The following is an 18,445-nucleotide window of genomic DNA, read 5'->3' as shown; positions in this document are numbered from 1 at the left end:
CATGAAAATATTGGCACTGAAAGGAAACTTTACCCCTCCGAGACACAGGGGGGTCTGTAAGTATAAAGTCCTGACAACCCGAGACACTCAGAACAGGCGTGAATGTGTCTCAGACCTGGTGGGAGCGCCATAATCATACATAAGCTCTCGATCAGAGGACAATTCTTATCTATGATCTGCCCTAATATTTCCCGCTTTAGCTGTATACTCTTCTGTATATCACCTGGTGCACTAGTCCTATGTTGTGACCCATCAGATATGGTGTTACCCGGTGCGTGGTTAGTCCGTGGCGTGGTTATACGGTGTAGTATCAAATCAAATAGGCTTTATTGGCACGTCCGAATAGATATTTGGCATTGCCAAAGCTAGTAAAGTGGGGGCGTGGGGGAGTTGGAGTCGAGGGGGGGAGTATTGGGGGGTGGGGGGGGTGGTTTGGGGTATAACGGTCCATGGAGTCTCATCTTCCTCTTAGTTGGTGACCGCTATATGGGGAGGTGGGGTGGGGGTGGGGAGGGGCGGGTGTATTGGGATAAATATAACAGTCCGTGGAGTCTCATCTTCCTCTTGTTTGGTGACCTCTATATGTGGAGGTGGTTTGGGGTATAACAGTCCGTGGAGTCTCATCTTCCTCTTGTTTGGTGACAGCTGGACACGTATTGGGCAGCGATCTCCACAGTGGCCTCTTCTTCTCCCAGTAGGATGTAGAGTTTCCTCTTCTCCCAGTCTGGGATGTGGGCAGAGAGTCTTTGGTAGTAGACGGCCCTCACAGCTGAGTATTTGGTGCAGTGTAGCAGGAAGTGGGTCTCGTCTCCTAGGGCCTCCTGTAGTACCATCTTTTTAGCCAATGACTGTAGACTCTCAATTTTTATCTTATCCTGTCCATTTGGGATTTGCCCTGTAGCATTAACCCCTTCCACATTGGATGTAGAACATGTGAATGTCTCAGGAATCGTCTAATCTTCCTGAATGTTGACGATTTTGCTCCAGCCCGTGGTCATTATACACACTGCAGTATAACATGTGACCAGCAGATGGAGACACATTTCACGGCCGTTCTGCTCAGTGCTTGTGTCCATTCAACCCTGACAACTTTATCAGACATGATCGTAAACTCATGAACCGGTCAGTAGATGGGAAACGGCAATGATGTATGGAAGAAAGATGGAGAGCGGGGTCGATGAACGTCCTGAGGTGCCTCGTGTCCACACTTCATGTTACAAGGTGCAATCTGAGGATCGATACATCAGCTCCTTGACCGTATGAATTAGAGTGTAAGCTCCATCACCCCATCCTGTGGCTGTGATTAATGATGTCTGGAGCGCCGATCAATGGCAGGAAGTATTTATTACACTTTTTATCACCGGTTGTGGATGGTGTCTGTGCCACCGATCCTTGTCATATAATGTACAAGCACATGGATGATTGACTCGGGGGTGTGACTATACAGGGTCACATATAGGTTCTGGGCCTCATAAGATGACACCATTGTTTTACATGAAGGGTTGTAGTTTGGGGCCTTCCTTTGGCACTGGTAGTTTTGTGGTAAATGGCATCCTGCCATCTGTAGAGGTGACAACTACAACGACATCTACTCCATACCATCAGATTCGTCTGTCCACGTTGACCTTAGTGACACCACTTCTCAGTAGGGTTGAGCCGATCTTGAGACTTCAGGATCGATTTTAAAATCCGATTTCCGATCATTTTCCAGCCAATTCCGATCATGAAATATGCTTGATCGACAATCAGGATCCGATCTTGTCCGAACCTGATCGCTCAACCCTACTTGTCAACGATTTCACCAGAGGAAACGCCACGTGCTGTACGCCATAAGTGCCGGATTTCAGGACAAGCGTTAGGTTGTTACAGAAGGATTACAATTAATGGGGTTGTATAGAAGTGAAGAGAATTATAAGGTGTTGATGTCACCCGACGTGAGGAGGCACTGCAGCTATTACACAGGATTACTGACTGTTTCCTAATCCTTGCTGACAGGTGTCATGCACACGGGGGATCCTTACCTGTTTACTGCTGCAGTGACACACGGACAAGGATTGTGCTTTACGGGGCTGTTAAGGGTTCTTTACAATTATTGTGTAACATCGAGCTATCTTGTAAAAATTCTCAGTCATCGGACACTGGACATATTTGTTCTCAGCTGATCTCCCCCCCCCCCCCCCATTTAACCGTGTGTGTGTAACACCAGCATATGAGAGAGGGGACAAAATGATAATTATATATGAAAGCCGGAACGATAACAACTCCATATGTCCTACTAATATTATAAATGTGACAATTTGGATGTTGGTTCCTCAATCATGCAAAAACGGCGGAACGGATTTGAATGAAATTTGTCCCATAGATACTCTGTAACCTGGAGTAACACATTGGCTACTTTGTATCCCAGTACATGATATGGCTTCACCACTGTTATGAATTTATGTTCACATACTATATTACACTGCTCTTATCTCAGGTTCTGATAAAGCCAGGTCTGTTATCTCTCTATGTAACACTCAGCTAACCCTCAGTCCATTGTGTACAAGCATCTGCATATTATCTGATCTGCTCCAGGCAGTGCTGACACACTGGAGGGGAATCACCTTTACTCCACATTGGCAGTTTACTGATATTAAACATGGCGGGAAAAATAAAATCTAATTTGTCACAAACAACCGAGAGCAATGAAGGAGCCAGAAGTCACAGAGTTCTCCTCAAGCGGAGCTGACGGGGATCATTGATGCCAACAACACGCTCATTATATGGTGTCCCAGTGAGCTGCTGAGATGCCGGAACAATCACAGGCATGGTGCGAGGAACAAGTTCAGCAGTAGGACAGCTGCCGAAATACCGGAGCAGGCAAACCATGGACGGCAGCAATTTGCTGAATATAGGCGGATCATTGATGCCAACAACACGCAGACGACGTCACAGGCGGAGGCTAGTATTATATAAAACAACTCCATATATCAGCGCTTATTACCACCGATGTGTATTCTCCAGTGCAGCGTCCTCACCTACAACCACACCAGGACAATGGCACCACCACAGGAGTAACAGAACAGGAACCAGACTACTACAGATCTGCAGAACATCGCTCTGTCTGCTCTACCTCCTGATATATCCTGCAGATGATTACACCACTAACCTCTCTACAGAACATTGCTCTACCTCCTGACATGTATATGGTCATGCAGTCTGGAGGGATAGGTTATTGTTGGGCATATTTCCCGCTCTGTGCTGTGGATTTTGACTCCTTGGAGTGGTTTTATGGCTGTCATTATGTTCCAGGGAATGCGAGCTACAGGAGTTGCTGGACTTCACTTACGCACCTTGTCCTGCTATCAGTGGGGTTCTTAATGGTTGTCTGAGCAATGCTATGTCACTCTGAATACACTCGGGGCTGAAAATCATCAAGAATGTCTGCTGACTGCTCCATTTACAATGGCCGACCAATGACTTCCCAGATGACCTTGATGGGAGACAAGTCCGGAGACACTGGAGGCCATGGTAACATATTTAGGCCAAGCAGGATGATCACAGTAACATGTGGCCTGCTGTTGTCCTGTTGAGTATTGGTTCCTGGGACACTGCAGAAATGGCTGCACCACTGGCTCGACCACCAAGGCAATGTAACACCGAGCTGGTAGTGCACCTGAAATGTAGACAAGAGGCGTCTGACTACTGTACATGATCCCATTCCAATACTAGGAGTAGGACCAGTGTGACGTTCTCTTGTGAAGACCACTACATCACATTGCCCACATAGTCTCCAGACCAATCTACAGCTATTATTGTGTCAAAAATCAGGACTGAAGGGGACAGACCTCCATTCCAGGACACATCACTATAGAGGATAGACCTCCATTCCAGGACACATCACTATAGAGGATAGACCTCCATTCCAGGACACATCACTATATAGAGGATAGACCTCCATTCCAGGACACATCACTATATAGAGGATAGACCTCCATTCCAGGACTCCTCACTATAGAGGATAGACCTCCAATACCAGGGCACATCACTATAGAGGATAGACCTCCATTCCAGGACTCCTCACTATAGAGGATAGACCTCCATTCCAGGACTCCTCACTATATAGAGGATAGACCTCCATTCCAGGACTCCTCACTATAGAGGATAGACCTCCATTCCAGGACTCCTCACTATAGAGGATAGACCTCCATTCCAGGACTCCTCACTATAGAAGATAGACCTCCATTCCAGGACTCCTCACTATAGAGGATAGACCTCCATTCCAGGACACATCACTGTAGAGGATAGACCTCCATTCCAGGACTCCTCACTATATAGAGGATAGACCTCCATTCCAGGACTCCTCACTATAGAGGATAGACCTCCATTCCAGGACACATCACTATAGAGGATAGACCTCCATTCCAGGACTCCTCACTATATAGAGGATAGACCTCCATTCCAGGACACATCACTATAGAGGATAGACCTCCATTCCAGGACTCCTCACTATATAGAGGATAGACCTCCATTCCAGGACTCCTCACTATATAGAGGCTAGACCTCCATTCCAGGACACATCACTATATAGAGGATAGACCTCCATTCCAGGACACATCACTATATAGAGGATAGACCTCCATTCCAGGACTCCTCACTATATAGAGGCTAGACCTCCATTCCAGGACATATCACTATAGAGGATAGACCTCCATTCCAGGACACATCACTATAGAGGATAGACCTCCATTCCAGGACTCCTCACTATATAGAGGATAGACCTCCATTCCTGGACTCCTCACTATAGAGGATAGACCTCCATTCCAGATCTTCTCACTATAGAGGATAGACCTCCATTCCAGATCTTCTCACTATAGAGGATAGACCTCCATTCCAGGACTCATCACTATAGAGGATAGACCTCCATTCCAGGACACATCACTATAGAGGATAGACCTCCATTCCAGGACTCCTCACTATAGAGGATAGACCTCCATTCCAGGACTCCTCACTATAGAGGATAGACCTCCATTCCAGGACTCTTCACTATAGAGGATAGACCTCCATTCCAGGACACATCACTATATAGAGGATAGACCTCCATTCCAGGACCCCTCACTATAGAGGATAGACCTCCATTCCAGGACTCCTCACTATAGAGGATAGACCTCCATTCCAGGACTCCTCACTGAATGGGATAGACTTAATTGACTATGGTCCACAGCTCTCCAATGAGCGCCCTAAGCATAGGGTTTTAGCTGGGAGTAAAAAGTGGTCTGATCTCCACACGCTCCTCTTGATATCTTACTTTACATCCCTCCATATTCTCTCTTTTCCACAATGAGGTGGTCGGGGGCCATTTTACTGCATGTTACGAGGAGGCAGTGACACCCTGTTTCCGGTCAGTTGGCTCTCTTACACAGGTCTCCTCCTATGTGGCTCCTCGTGGTTGGGTCTCCAGTAGGGGGCATCACATGAGACTAACGCTGACACAATGTCCTCAGATTGTAAAATAATGACTGTGGGACCTTCATGATGTTTCATGAGATCCAGGGACAGTCCTGTGCGGACACATCGTGGCTGTCAGCCTCTAGATCTGGTCCCACTGGCTTCTTCCATGTTGGGCACCTCCAGTGGGTGACATCTCTGGACACTGGTGTTGCTAGCAGTCGCTGATTCTCCTGACAGCCATTATTCTGATGGGTGGGCACCCTGGGCTGCAGGATGACACAGAGTACAGGGCGGTCAGACTGTGACGGTGGTCAGTGTAGGAGGCCACGTGTAATGGTGCCACAGGCGGTACATCCTGGGGACTCTGGATACCACATGGCAATGGTTTTGGCGCTGTCGCTGACGGCGGCCCCCACAGGCCAATGGTCCTTCCTAGTCATCGTCTTCTGGTGAGAACATGTCGGACAATGGAGCGGTCAGTGACGAGTCGCTCGTAAATCATTGACGCAATCGCTTAGGATGGACGATACGTTGTGGTGGCGATGTGTTAGCGGCATATCTTCCCTACCAGCAGCCACCCCCCGGCCTCCCTCACACAAGGCGGGCCATTCCCCGGCCTCCCTCACACACGGCGGCCGTTCCCCGGCCTCCCTCACACACGGCGGCCGTTCCCCGGCCTCCCTCACACGCGGCGGCCGTTCCCCGGCCTCCCTCACACGCGGCGGCCGTTCCCCCGGCCTCCCTCACACGCGCCGACCGTCCCCCCTCACACGCGGCGGCCGTCCCCCCTCACACGCGGCGGCCGTCCCCCCTCACACGCGGCGGCCGTCCCCCCCTCACACGCGGCGGCCGTCCCCCCTCACACGCGGCGGCCGTCCCCCCTCACACGCGGCGGCCGTCCCCCCTCACACGCGGCGGCCGTCCCCCCCTCACACGCGGCGGCCGTCCCCCGGCCTCCCTCACACGCGGCGGCCGTCCCCCGGCCTCCCTCACACGCGGCGGCCGTCCCCCCGGCCTCCCTCACACGCGGCGGCCGTCCCCCGGCCTCCCTCACACATGGCGGCCATTCCCCGGCCTCCCTCACACATGGCAGCCATTCCCCGGCCCCCCTCACACATGGCGGCCATCCCCCGGCCTCCCTCACACATGGCGGCCATTCCCCGGCCCCCCTCACACATGGCAGCCGTCCCCCGGCCTCCCTCACACATGGCAGCCGTCCCCCGGCCTCCCTCACACATGGCAGCCGTCCCCCGGCCTCCCTCACACATGGCAGCCGTCCCCCGGCCTCCCTCACACATGGCAGCCGTCCCCCGGCCTCCCTCACACATGGCAGCCGTCCCCCGGCCTCCCTCACACATGGCAGCCGTCCCCCGGCCTCCCTCACACATGGCAGCCGTCCCCCGGCCTCCCTCACACATGGCAGCCGTCCCCCGGCCTCCCTCACACATGGCAGCCGTCCCCCGGCCTCCCTCACACATGGCAGCCGTCCCCCGGCCTCCCTCACACATGGCAGCCGTCCCCCGGCCTCCCTCACACATGGCAGCCGTCCCCCGGCCTCCCTCACACATGGCAGCCGTCCCCCGGCCTCCCTCACACATGGCAGCCGTCCCCCCTCACACATGGCAGCCATTCCCCGGCCTCCCTCACACATGGCAGCCGTCCCCCGGCCTCCCTCACACATGGCAGCCGTCCCCCGGCCTCCCTCACACATGGCAGCCGTCCCCCCTCACACATGGCAGCCATTCCCCCGGCCTCCCTCACACATGGCAGCCGTCCCCCGGCCTCCCTCACACATGGCAGCCGTCCCCCGGCCTCCCTCACACATGGCAGCCGTCCCCCGGCCTCCCTCACACATGGCAGCCGTCCCCCGGCCTCCCTCACACATGGCAGCCGTTCCCCGGCCTCCCTCACACATGGCAGCCGTCCCCCGGCCCCCCTCACACATGGCAGCCATTCCCCGGCCTCCCTCACACATGGCAGCCGTCCCCCGGCCTCCCTCACACATGGCAGCCGTCCCCCGGCCTCCCTCACACATGGCAGCCGTCCCCCGGCCTCCCTCACACATGGCAGCCATTCCCCGGCCTCCCTCACACATGGCAGCCATTCCCCGGCCTCCCTCACACATGGCAGCCGTCCCCCGGCCCCCCTCACACATGGCAGCCGTCCCCCGGCCTCCCTCACACATGGCAGCCGTCCCCCGGCCTCCCTCACACATGGCAGCCATTCCCCGGCCTCCCTCACACATGGCAGCCATTCCCCGGCCTCCCTCACACATGGCAGCCATTCCCCGGCCTCCCTCACACATGGCAGCCGTCCCCCGGCCTCCCTCACACATGGCAGCCGTCCCCCGGCCTCCCTCACACATGGCAGCCGTCCCCCGGCCTCCCTCACACATGGCAGCCGTCCCCCGGCCTCCCTCACACATGGCAGCCGTCCCCCGGCCTCCCTCACACATGGCAGCCGTCCCCCGGCCTCCCTCACACATGGCAGCCGTCCCCCGGCCTCCCTCACACATGGCAGCCGTCCCCCGGCCTCCCTCACACATGGCAGCCGTCCCCCCTCACACATGGCAGCCATTCCCCGGCCTCCCTCACACATGGCAGCCGTCCCCCGGCCTCCCTCACACATGGCAGCCGTCCCCCGGCCTCCCTCACACATGGCAGCCATTCCCCGGCCTCCCTCACACATGGCAGCCGTCCCCCGGCCTCCCTCACACATGGCAGCCATCCCCCGGCCTCCCTCACACATGGCAGCCGTCCCCCGGCCTCCCTCACACATGGCAGCCGTCCCCCGGCCTCCCTCACACATGGCAGCCATCCCCCGGCCTCCCTCACACATGGCAGCCGTCCCCCGGCCTCCCTCACACATGGCAGCCGTCCCCCGGCCTCCCTCACACATGGCAGCCGTCCCCCGGCCTCCCTCACACATGGCAGGGTGACTGCTCCACCACTGACAGCCCGAGGACACGGACAAGTATCTGTCACCAAACCATGGTTGCTTGACAACCAGAAACATGGCGCCCGTCACGTGACTCGTACCCGCTCTGCCTCAGGTTGTGAGTGAGCTCACCTTCTGTCCCCGCCTACTCCTGCCTTTCACCAATCACAGGGATGAATGGGTGTCGGGACGGAGGAGAGTGGCTTGTGATTGGTACCGGTGTTCGGAGGGGCGTGGTTACTGGGAGGGGCGCTGTGCGGCTGGAGGTGCAGCTCAGTGTCAGGTTGGAGAAGGTGGAAGCAGGAGCTCCGGAGGTGAGAGCGGGAGCGGCGGGGAGGGGACGGCACCGGCCTGGGGGCAGCTCCGGTGATCGGGCGTGCGCAGTGTCCTGCTCTGATACTGTATACCGCACCTGGCCATGTGTGCTATATACTGTACATTACACCTGTCACTGTATTATATACTGTATACCATGTGTGCTATATACTGTATACCCCGGCTGTATACCGCACCTGGCCATATGTGTTATATACTGTACTCTCTATATTACACCTGTCACAGTTATATACTGTATCGTGTGTTATATACTGTATACCCCTGCTGTATCTCACACCTGGCCATGTGTGTTATATACGCTGTCCTGTATATTACGCCTGTCAGTGTGTGTTATTGTACTGTAGTCTGTATATTACACCTAGCCACGTGTATTATACACTGTATCCTGTGGGTTATTATTGTATACCCCTGTTTCGGTCTCACACCTGACCATTTGTGTTATACTGTATACTCTATTGTGTATATTACACCTGTCAATGTTTTATTATATACTATATCATGTAGGTTATCACAGCTGGCCATGTGTGTTGTATAGTCTGTCCTGTATATTACACCTGTCCATTATTATAGCCCTGTCCTGTATATTACACCTGTCCATTATTATAGCCCTGTCCTGTATATTACACCTGTCCGTTATTATAGCCCTGTCCTGTATATTACACCTGTCCGTTATTATAGCCCTGTCCTGTATATTACACCTGTCCATTATTATAGCCCTGTCCTGTATATTACACCTGTCCGTTATTATAGCCCTGTCCTGTATATTACACCTGTCCGTTATTATAGCCCTGTCCTGTATATTACACCTGTCCATTATTATAGCCCTGTCCTGTATATTACACCTGTCCATTATTATAGCCCTGTCCTGTATATTACACCTGTCCATTATTATAGCCCTGTCCTGTATATTACACCTGTCCATTATTATAGCCCTGTCCTGTATATTACACCTGTCCATTATTATAGCCCTGTCCTGTATATTACACCTGTCCATTATTATAGCCCTGTCCTGTATATTACACCTGTCCCTGTGTATTATTATAGCCCTGTCCTGTATATTACACCTGTCCCTGTGTATTATTATAGCCCTGTCCTGTATATTACACCTGTCCCTGTGTATTATTATAGCCCTGTCCTGTATATTACACCTGTCCCTGTGTATTATTATAGCCCTGTCCTGTATATTACACCTGTCCCTGTGTATTATTATAGCCCTGTCCTGTATATTACACCTGTCCCTGTGTATTATTATAGCCCTGTCCTGTATATTACACCTGTCCCTGTGTATTATTATAGCCCTGTCCTGTATATTACACCTGTCCCTGTGTATTATTATAGCCCTGTCCTGTATATTACACCTGTCCCTGTGTATTATTATAGCCCTGTCCTGTATATTACACCTGTCCCTGTGTATTATTATAGCCCTGTCCTGTATATTACACCTGTCCCTGTGTATTATTATAGCCCTGTCCTGTATATTACACCTGTCCCTGTGTATTATTATAGCCCTGTCCTGTATATTACACCTGTCCCTGTGTATTATTATAGCCCTGTCCTGTATATTACACCTGTCCCTGTGTATTATTATAGCCCTGTCCTGTATATTACACCTGTCCCTGTGTATTATTATAGCCCTGTCCTGTATATTACACCTGTCCCTGTGTATTATTATAGCCCTGTCCTGTATATTACACCTGTCCCTGTGTATTATTATAGCCCTGTCCTGTATATTACACCTGTCCCTGTGTATTATTATAGCCCTGTCCTGTATATTACACCTGTCCCTGTGTATTATTATAGCCCTGTCCTGTATATTACACCTGTCCCTGTGTATTATTATAGCCCTGTCCTGTATATTACACCTGTCCCTGTGTATTATTATAGCCCTGTCCTGTATATTACACCTGTCCCTGTGTATTATTATAGCCCTGTCCTGTATATTACACCTGTCCCTGTGTATTATTATAGCCCTGTCCTGTATATTACACCTGTCCCTGTGTATTATTATAGCCCTGTCCTGTATATTACACCTGTCCCTGTGTATTATTATAGCCCTGTCCTGTATATTACACCTGTCCCTGTGTATTATTATAGCCCTGTCCTGTATATTACACCTGTCCCTGTGTATTATTATAGCCCTGTCCTGTATATTACACCTGTCCCTGTGTATTATTATAGCCCTGTCCTGTATATTACACCTGTCCCTGTGTATTATTATAGCCCTGTCCTGTATATTACACCTGTCCCTGTGTATTATTATAGCCCTGTCCTGTATATTACACCTGTCCCTGTGTATTATTATAGCCCTGTCCTGTATATTACACCTGTCCCTGTGTATTATTATAGCCCTGTCCTGTATATTACACCTGTCCCTGTGTATTATTATAGCCCTGTCCTGTATATTACACCTGTCCCTGTGTATTATTATAGCCCTGTCCTGTATATTACACCTGTCCCTGTGTATTATTATAGCCCTGTCCTGTATATTACACCTGTCCCTGTGTATTATTATAGCCCTGTCCTGTATATTACACCTGTCCCTGTGTATTATTATAGCCCTGTCCTGTATATTACACCTGTCCCTGTGTATTATTATAGCCCTGTCCTGTATATTACACCTGTCCCTGTGTATTATTATAGCCCTGTCCTGTATATTACACCTGTCCCTGTGTATTATTATAGCCCTGTCCTGTATATTACACCTGTCCCTGTGTATTATTATAGCCCTGTCCTGTATATTACACCTGTCCCTGTGTATTATTATAGCCCTGTCCTGTATATTACACCTGTCCCTGTGTATTATTATAGCCCTGTCCTGTATATTACACCTGTCCCTGTGTATTATTATAGCCCTGTCCTGTATATTACACCTGTCCCTGTGTATTATTATAGCCCTGTCCTGTATATTACACCTGTCCCTGTGTATTATTATAGCCCTGTCCTGTATATTACACCTGTCCCTGTGTATTATTATAGCCCTGTCCTGTATATTACACCTGTCCCTGTGTATTATTATAGCCCTGTCCTGTATATTACACCTGTCCCTGTGTATTATTATAGCCCTGTCCTGTATATTACACCTGTCCCTGTGTATTATTATAGCCCTGTCCTGTATATTACACCTGTCCCTGTGTATTATTATAGCCCTGTCCTGTATATTACACCTGTCCGTGTTATTATACACTTAGCCCTGTCCTGTATATTACACCTGTCCGTGTTATTATACACTTAGCCCTGTCCTGTATATTACACCTGTCCGTGTTATTATACACTTGTCCCTGTCCTGTATATTACACCTGTCCGTGTTATTATACACTTGTCCCTGTCCTGTATATTACACCTGTCCGTGTTATTATACACTTGTCCCTGTGTATATTACACCTGTCCGTGTTATTATACACTTGTCCCTGTGTATATTACACCTGTCCGTGTTATTATACACTTGTCCCTGTGTATATTACACCTGTCCGTGTTATTATACACTTGTCCCTGTGTATATTACACCTGTCCGTGTTATTATACACTTGTCCCTGTGTATATTACACCTGTCCGTGTTATTATACACTTGTCCCTGTGTATATTACACCTGTCCGTGTTATTATACACTTGTCCCTGTGTATATTACACCTGTCCGTGTTATTATACACTTGTCCCTGTGTATATTACACCTGTCCGTGTTATTATACACTTGTCCCTGTGTATCATTCTACTCCTTTAATGTTTATTACACCTAGCCCTGTGTAGTAGTATTATATACCTGTCCTGTATATTACGCTGTATAGGATACTAGCCTCTGCCCGTGACTTCGTCTGTGTGTTGTTGGCGTTGATGATCCGCCTATATTCAGCATATTGCTGCCGTCGATGGTTCGCCTGCTCCGGTGTTTCGGCAGCTCTCAAGCTGGCCTGCCACTGAACTCATTCCTCGCACCATGCCTATGATTGTTCCGGTATCTCAGCAGCTCGCTGGGACGCCATATAGTGAGTGTGTTGTTGGTGCCGATGATCCCGTCAGCTCCGCTTGAGGAGAACTCTGTGACTTCCGGCTCCTTCATAGCTCTCGCTGTTTGTGACAAATTAGATTTTCTTTTTCCCCGCCATGTTTAATATCAGCAAACTGACAATGTGGAGTAAAGGGGATTCACCCTCCAGTGTGTCAGCACTGCCTGGAGCAGATCAGATAATATGCAGATGCTTGTACACAATGGACTGAGGGTTAGATAGAGAGATAACAGACCTGGGACCTGAGATAAGCAGCTGCAGGAGCAGTGTAATATAGTATGTGACCATAAATCCAGAACAGTAGTGAAGCCATGTCATTTACCGGGATACAAAGTAGCTGATGTGTTACTCCAGGTTACAGAGTATCTATGGGGCAAATCTCATCCATATCCGCTCAGTGGTTTCTGTGATTGAGGAGCAAACATCCAAACTGTCACATGTATAATATTAGTAGGATTATCATATATACTGTAACGTTTCGGCCTGTACGCTGTGATTTGGCTCTGTTGACATTTGTCGTCTTTTCTATTGGGTTTCTTAATATGCAGGCGGCAGATCTATATGACATGAAGTGACTACCTTTATTATCTACTGTATTGTGTGTGTGCGTGTATATACAGTTTTGGGCAGTTCTGAAGGGGTCACTATAGCTCCTTCTCTACAGCTGGACGTACCCCTGATGATGTCATGTGGGGGTCACTGCACTGACCTCTCTGCTGCCCACCTACCTTACGTTAATGATGATGTAATGGCAACAAACATATCTTTATGATGTCATCAGACTGAAGAGGAGCAGCCGATCAGTCACATCGGCCTCTCCCCTCCTGATATAGCTGATAACAGAGAGCAATAGATTGCAATAACCTGTGCTACAGGCTTTTCAGTTTGACGGGCCGACACGTGAGTGCAGAGTTGTAGCTGGTGCCCGTCTGTCATGGCTTCTATGGTGGATCTTGTTACTGTACTGCCTGTAGTGTACAGTCCGGCCCCATCTTTTCCCTGTGTAGTAGGTATTACTGTACTGCCTGTAGTGTACAGTCCGGCCCCATCTTTTCCCTGTGTAGTAGGTATTACTGTACTGCCTGTAGTCTACAGTCCGGCCCCATCTTTTCCCTGTGTAGTAGGTATTACTGTACTGCCTGTAGTCTACAGTCCGGCCCCATCTTTTCCCTGTGTAGTAGGTATTACTGTACTGCCTGTAGTCTACAATCCGGCCCCATCTTTTCTCTTTGTAGTAGGTATTACTGTGCTGCCTGTAGTCTACAGTCCGGCCCCATCTTTTCTCTTTGTAGTAGGTATTACTGTACTGCCTGTAGTCTACAATCCGGCCCCATCTTTTCTCTTTGTAGTAGGTATTACTGTGCTGCCTGTAGTCTACAGTCCGGCCCCATCTTTTCTCTTTGTAGTAGGTATTACTGTACTGCCTGTAGTCTACAGTCCGGCCCCATCTTTTCTCTTTGTAGTAGGTATTACTGTACTGCCTGTAGTCTACAGTCCGGCCCCATCTTTTCCCTGTGTAGTAGGTATTACTGTACTGCCTGTAGTCTACAATCCGGCCCCATCTTTTCCCTGTGTAGTAGGTATTACTGTGCTGCCTGTAGTCTACAGTCCGGCCCCATCTTTTCTCTTTGTAGTAGGTATTACTGTACTGCCTGTAGTCTACAGTCCGGCCCCATCTTTTCCCTGTGTAGTAGGTATTACTGTACTGCCTGTAGTCTATAGCCCGGCCCCATCTTTTCTCTTTGTAGTAGGTATTACTGTACTGCCTGTAGTCTACAGTCCGGCCCCATCTTTTCTCTTTGTAGTAGGTATTACTGTACTGCCTGTAGTCTACAGTCCGGCCCCATCTTTTCACTGTGTAGTAGGTATTACTGTACTGCCTGTAGTCTACAGTCCGGCCCCATCTTTTCTCTTTGTAGTAGGTATTACTGTACTGCCTGTAGTCTACAGTCCGGCCCCATCTTTTCCCTGTGTAGTAGGTATTACTGTACTGCCTGTAGTGTACAGTCCGGCCCCATCTTTTCCCTGTGTAGTAGTTATTACTGTACTGCCTGTAGTCTACAGTCCGGCCCCATCTTTTCTCTTTGTAGTAGGTATTACTGTACTGCCTGTAGTCTACAGTCCGGCCCCATCTTTTCCATGTGTAGTAGGTATTACTGTACTGCCTGTAGTCTACAGTCCGGCCCCATCTTTTCCCTGTGTAGTAGGTATTACTGGGCTGCCTGTAGTCTACAGTCTGGCCCCATCTTTTGCCTGTGTAGTAGGTATTACTGTGCTGCCTGTAGTCTACAGTCCGGCCCCATCTTTTCCCTGTGTAGTAGGTATTACTGTACTGCCTGTAGTCTACAGTCCGGCCCCATCTTTTCCCTGTGTAGTAGTTATTACTGTACTGCCTGTAGTCTACAGTCCGGCCCCATCTTTTCCCTGTGTAGTAGGTATTACTGTACTGCCTGTAGTCTACAGTCCGGCCCCATCTTTTCCCTGTGTAGTAGGTATTACTGTACTGCCTGTAGTCTACAGTCCGGCCCCATCTTTTCCCTGTGTAGTAGGTATTACTGTGCTGCCTGTAGTCTACAGTCCGGCCCCATCTTTTCCCTGTGTAGTAGGTATTACTGTGCTGCCTGTAGTCTACAGTCCGGCCCCATCTTTTCCCTGTGTAGTAGGTATTACTGTACTGCCTGTAGTCTACAGTCCGGCCCCATCTTTTCCCTGTGTAGTAGGTATTACTGTACTGCCTGTAGTGTACAATCCGGCCCCATCTTTTCCCTGTGTAGTAGGTATTACTGTACTGCCTGTAGTCTACAATCCGGCCCCATCTTTTCCCTGTGTAGTAGGTATTACTGTACTGCCTGTAGTCTACAGTCCGGCCCCATCTTTTCCCTGTGTAGTAGGTATTACTGTACTGCCTGTAGTCTACAGTCCGGCCCCATCTTTTCTCTTTGTAGTAGGTATTACTGTACTGCCTGTAGTCTACAGTCCGGCCCCATCTTTTCCCTGTGTAGTAGGTATTACTGTACTGCCTGTAGTCTATAGCCCGGCCCCATCTTTTCTCTTTGTAGTAGGTATTACTGTACTGCCTGTAGTCTACAGTCCGGCCCCATCTTTTCTCTTTGTAGTAGGTATTACTGTACTGCCTGTAGTCTACAGTCCGGCCCCATCTTTTCCCTGTGTAGTAGGTATTACTGTACTGCCTGTAGTCTACAATCCGGCCCCATCTTTTCCCTGTGTAGTAGGTATTACTGTGCTGCCTGTAGTCTACAGTCCGGCCCCATCTTTTCTCTTTGTAGTAGGTATTACTGTACTGCCTGTAGTCTACAGTCCGGCCCCATCTTTTCCCTGTGTAGTAGGTATTACTGTACTGCCTGTAGTCTATAGCCCGGCCCCATCTTTTCTCTTTGTAGTAGGTATTACTGTACTGCCTGTAGTCTACAGTCCGGCCCCATCTTTTCTCTTTGTAGTAGGTATTACTGTACTGCCTGTAGTCTACAGTCCGGCCCCATCTTTTCACTGTGTAGTAGGTATTACTGTACTGCCTGTAGTCTACAGTCCGGCCCCATCTTTTCTCTTTGTAGTAGGTATTACTGTACTGCCTGTAGTCTACAGTCCGGCCCCATCTTTTCCCTGTGTAGTAGTTATTACTGTACTGCCTGTAGTGTACAGTCCGGCCCCATCTTTTCTCTTTGTAGTAGGTATTACTGTACTGCCTGTAGTCTACAGTCCGGCCCCATCTTTTCCCTGTGTAGTAGGTATTACTGTACTGCCTGTAGTCTACAGTCCGGCCCCATCTTTTCCCTGTGTAGTAGGTATTACTGGGCTGCCTGTAGTCTACAGTCTGGCCCCATCTTTTGCCTGTGTAGTAGGTATTACTGTGCTGCCTGTAGTCTACAGTCCGGCCCCATCTTTTCCCTGTGTAGTAGGTATTACTGTACTGCCTGTAGTCTACAGTCCGGCCCCATCTTTTCCCTGTGTAGTAGTTATTACTGTACTGCCTGTAGTCTACAGTCCGGCCCCATCTTTTCCCTGTGTAGTAGGTATTACTGTACTGCCTGTAGTCTACAATCCGGCCCCATCTTTTCCCTGTGTAGTAGGTATTACTGTGCTGCCTGTAGTCTACAGTCCGGCCCCATCTTTTCTCTTTGTAGTAGGTATTACTGTACTGCCTGTAGTCTACAGTCCGGCCCCATCTTTTCCCTGTGTAGTAGGTATTACTGTACTGCCTGTAGTCTATAGCCCGGCCCCATCTTTTCTCTTTGTAGTAGGTATTACTGTACTGCCTGTAGTCTACAGTCCGGCCCCATCTTTTCTCTTTGTAGTAGGTATTACTGTACTGCCTGTAGTCTACAGTCCGGCCCCATCTTTTCACTGTGTAGTAGGTATTACTGTACTGCCTGTAGTCTACAGTCCGGCCCCATCTTTTCTCTTTGTAGTAGGTATTACTGTACTGCCTGTAGTCTACAGTCCGGCCCCATCTTTTCCCTGTGTAGTAGGTATTACTGTACTGCCTGTAGTGTACAGTCCGGCCCCATCTTTTCCCTGTGTAGTAGTTATTACTGTACTGCCTGTAGTCTACAGTCCGGCCCCATCTTTTCTCTTTGTAGTAGGTATTACTGTACTGCCTGTAGTCTACAGTCCGGCCCCATCTTTTCCCTGTGTAGTAGGTATTACTGTACTGCCTGTAGTCTACAGTCCGGCCCCATCTTTTCCCTGTGTAGTAGTTATTACTGTACTGCCTGTAGTCTACAGTCCGGCCCCATCTTTTCCCTGTGTAGTAGGTATTACTGTACTGCCTGTAGTCTACAGTCCGGCCCCATCTTTTCCCTGTGTAGTAGGTATTACTGTACTGCCTGTAGTCTACAGTCCGGCCCCATCTTTTCCCTGTGTAGTAGGTATTACTGTGCTGCCTGTAGTCTACAGTCCGGCCCCATCTTTTCCCTGTGTAGTAGGTATTACTGTGCTGCCTGTAGTCTACAGTCCGGCCCCATCTTTTCCCTGTGTAGTAGGTATTACTGTACTGCCTGTAGTCTACAGTCCGGCCCCATCTTTTCCCTGTGTAGTAGGTATTACTGTACTGCCTGTAGTGTACAATCCGGCCCCATCTTTTCCCTGTGTAGTAGGTATTACTGTACTGCCTGTAGTCTACAATCCGGCCCCATCTTTTCCCTGTGTAGTAGGTATTACTGTACTGCCTGTAGTCTACAGTCCGGCCCCATCTTTTCCCTGTGTAGTAGGTATTACTGTACTGCCTGTAGTCTACAGTCCGGCCCCATCTTTTCTCTTTGTAGTAGGTATTACTGTACTGCCTGTAGTCTACAGTCCGGCCCCATCTTTTCCCTGTGTAGTAGGTATTACTGTACTGCCTGTAGTCTATAGCCCGGCCCCATCTTTTCTCTTTGTAGTAGGTATTACTGTACTGCCTGTAGTCTACAGTCCGGCCCCATCTTTTCTCTTTGTAGTAGGTATTACTGTACTGCCTGTAGTCTACAGTCCGGCCCCATCTTTTCCCTGTGTAGTAGGTATTACTGTACTGCCTGTAGTCTACAATCCGGCCCCATCTTTTCCCTGTGTAGTAGGTATTACTGTGCTGCCTGTAGTCTACAGTCCGGCCCCATCTTTTCTCTTTGTAGTAGGTATTACTGTACTGCCTGTAGTCTACAGTCCGGCCCCATCTTTTCTCTTTGTAGTAGGTATTACTGTACTGCCTGTAGTCTACAGTCCGGCCCCATCTTTTCTCTTTGTAGTAG

The 18,445-nt window shown here is 49.7% G+C and overlaps 1 protein-coding gene across 2 annotated transcripts in view; it reads left to right on the top strand.

The window, feature by feature from the left end:
* Positions 1 to 8,534: 8,534 nt before the first annotated feature.
* The window catches only part of CGN (cingulin), a 35,845-nt gene continuing 25,934 nt past the window's right edge, over positions 8,535 to 18,445 (top strand). For both annotated transcript variants that reach the window (XM_075261212.1, XM_075261211.1), the window contains exon 1: positions 8,535 to 8,681. The gene's annotated coding sequence lies outside the window, so the exon portion shown is untranslated. The remainder of the gene's footprint in view (positions 8,682 to 18,445) is intronic.

The sequence above is a fragment of the Leptodactylus fuscus genome (genome assembly GCF_031893055.1).
Source record: "Leptodactylus fuscus isolate aLepFus1 chromosome 7 unlocalized genomic scaffold, aLepFus1.hap2 SUPER_7_unloc_1, whole genome shotgun sequence".
Classification (NCBI taxonomy): domain Eukaryota; kingdom Metazoa; phylum Chordata; class Amphibia; order Anura; family Leptodactylidae; genus Leptodactylus; species Leptodactylus fuscus.
Note: the sequence above shows the minus strand (reverse complement) of the source record. Positions and strands in the feature narration are given on the sequence as shown.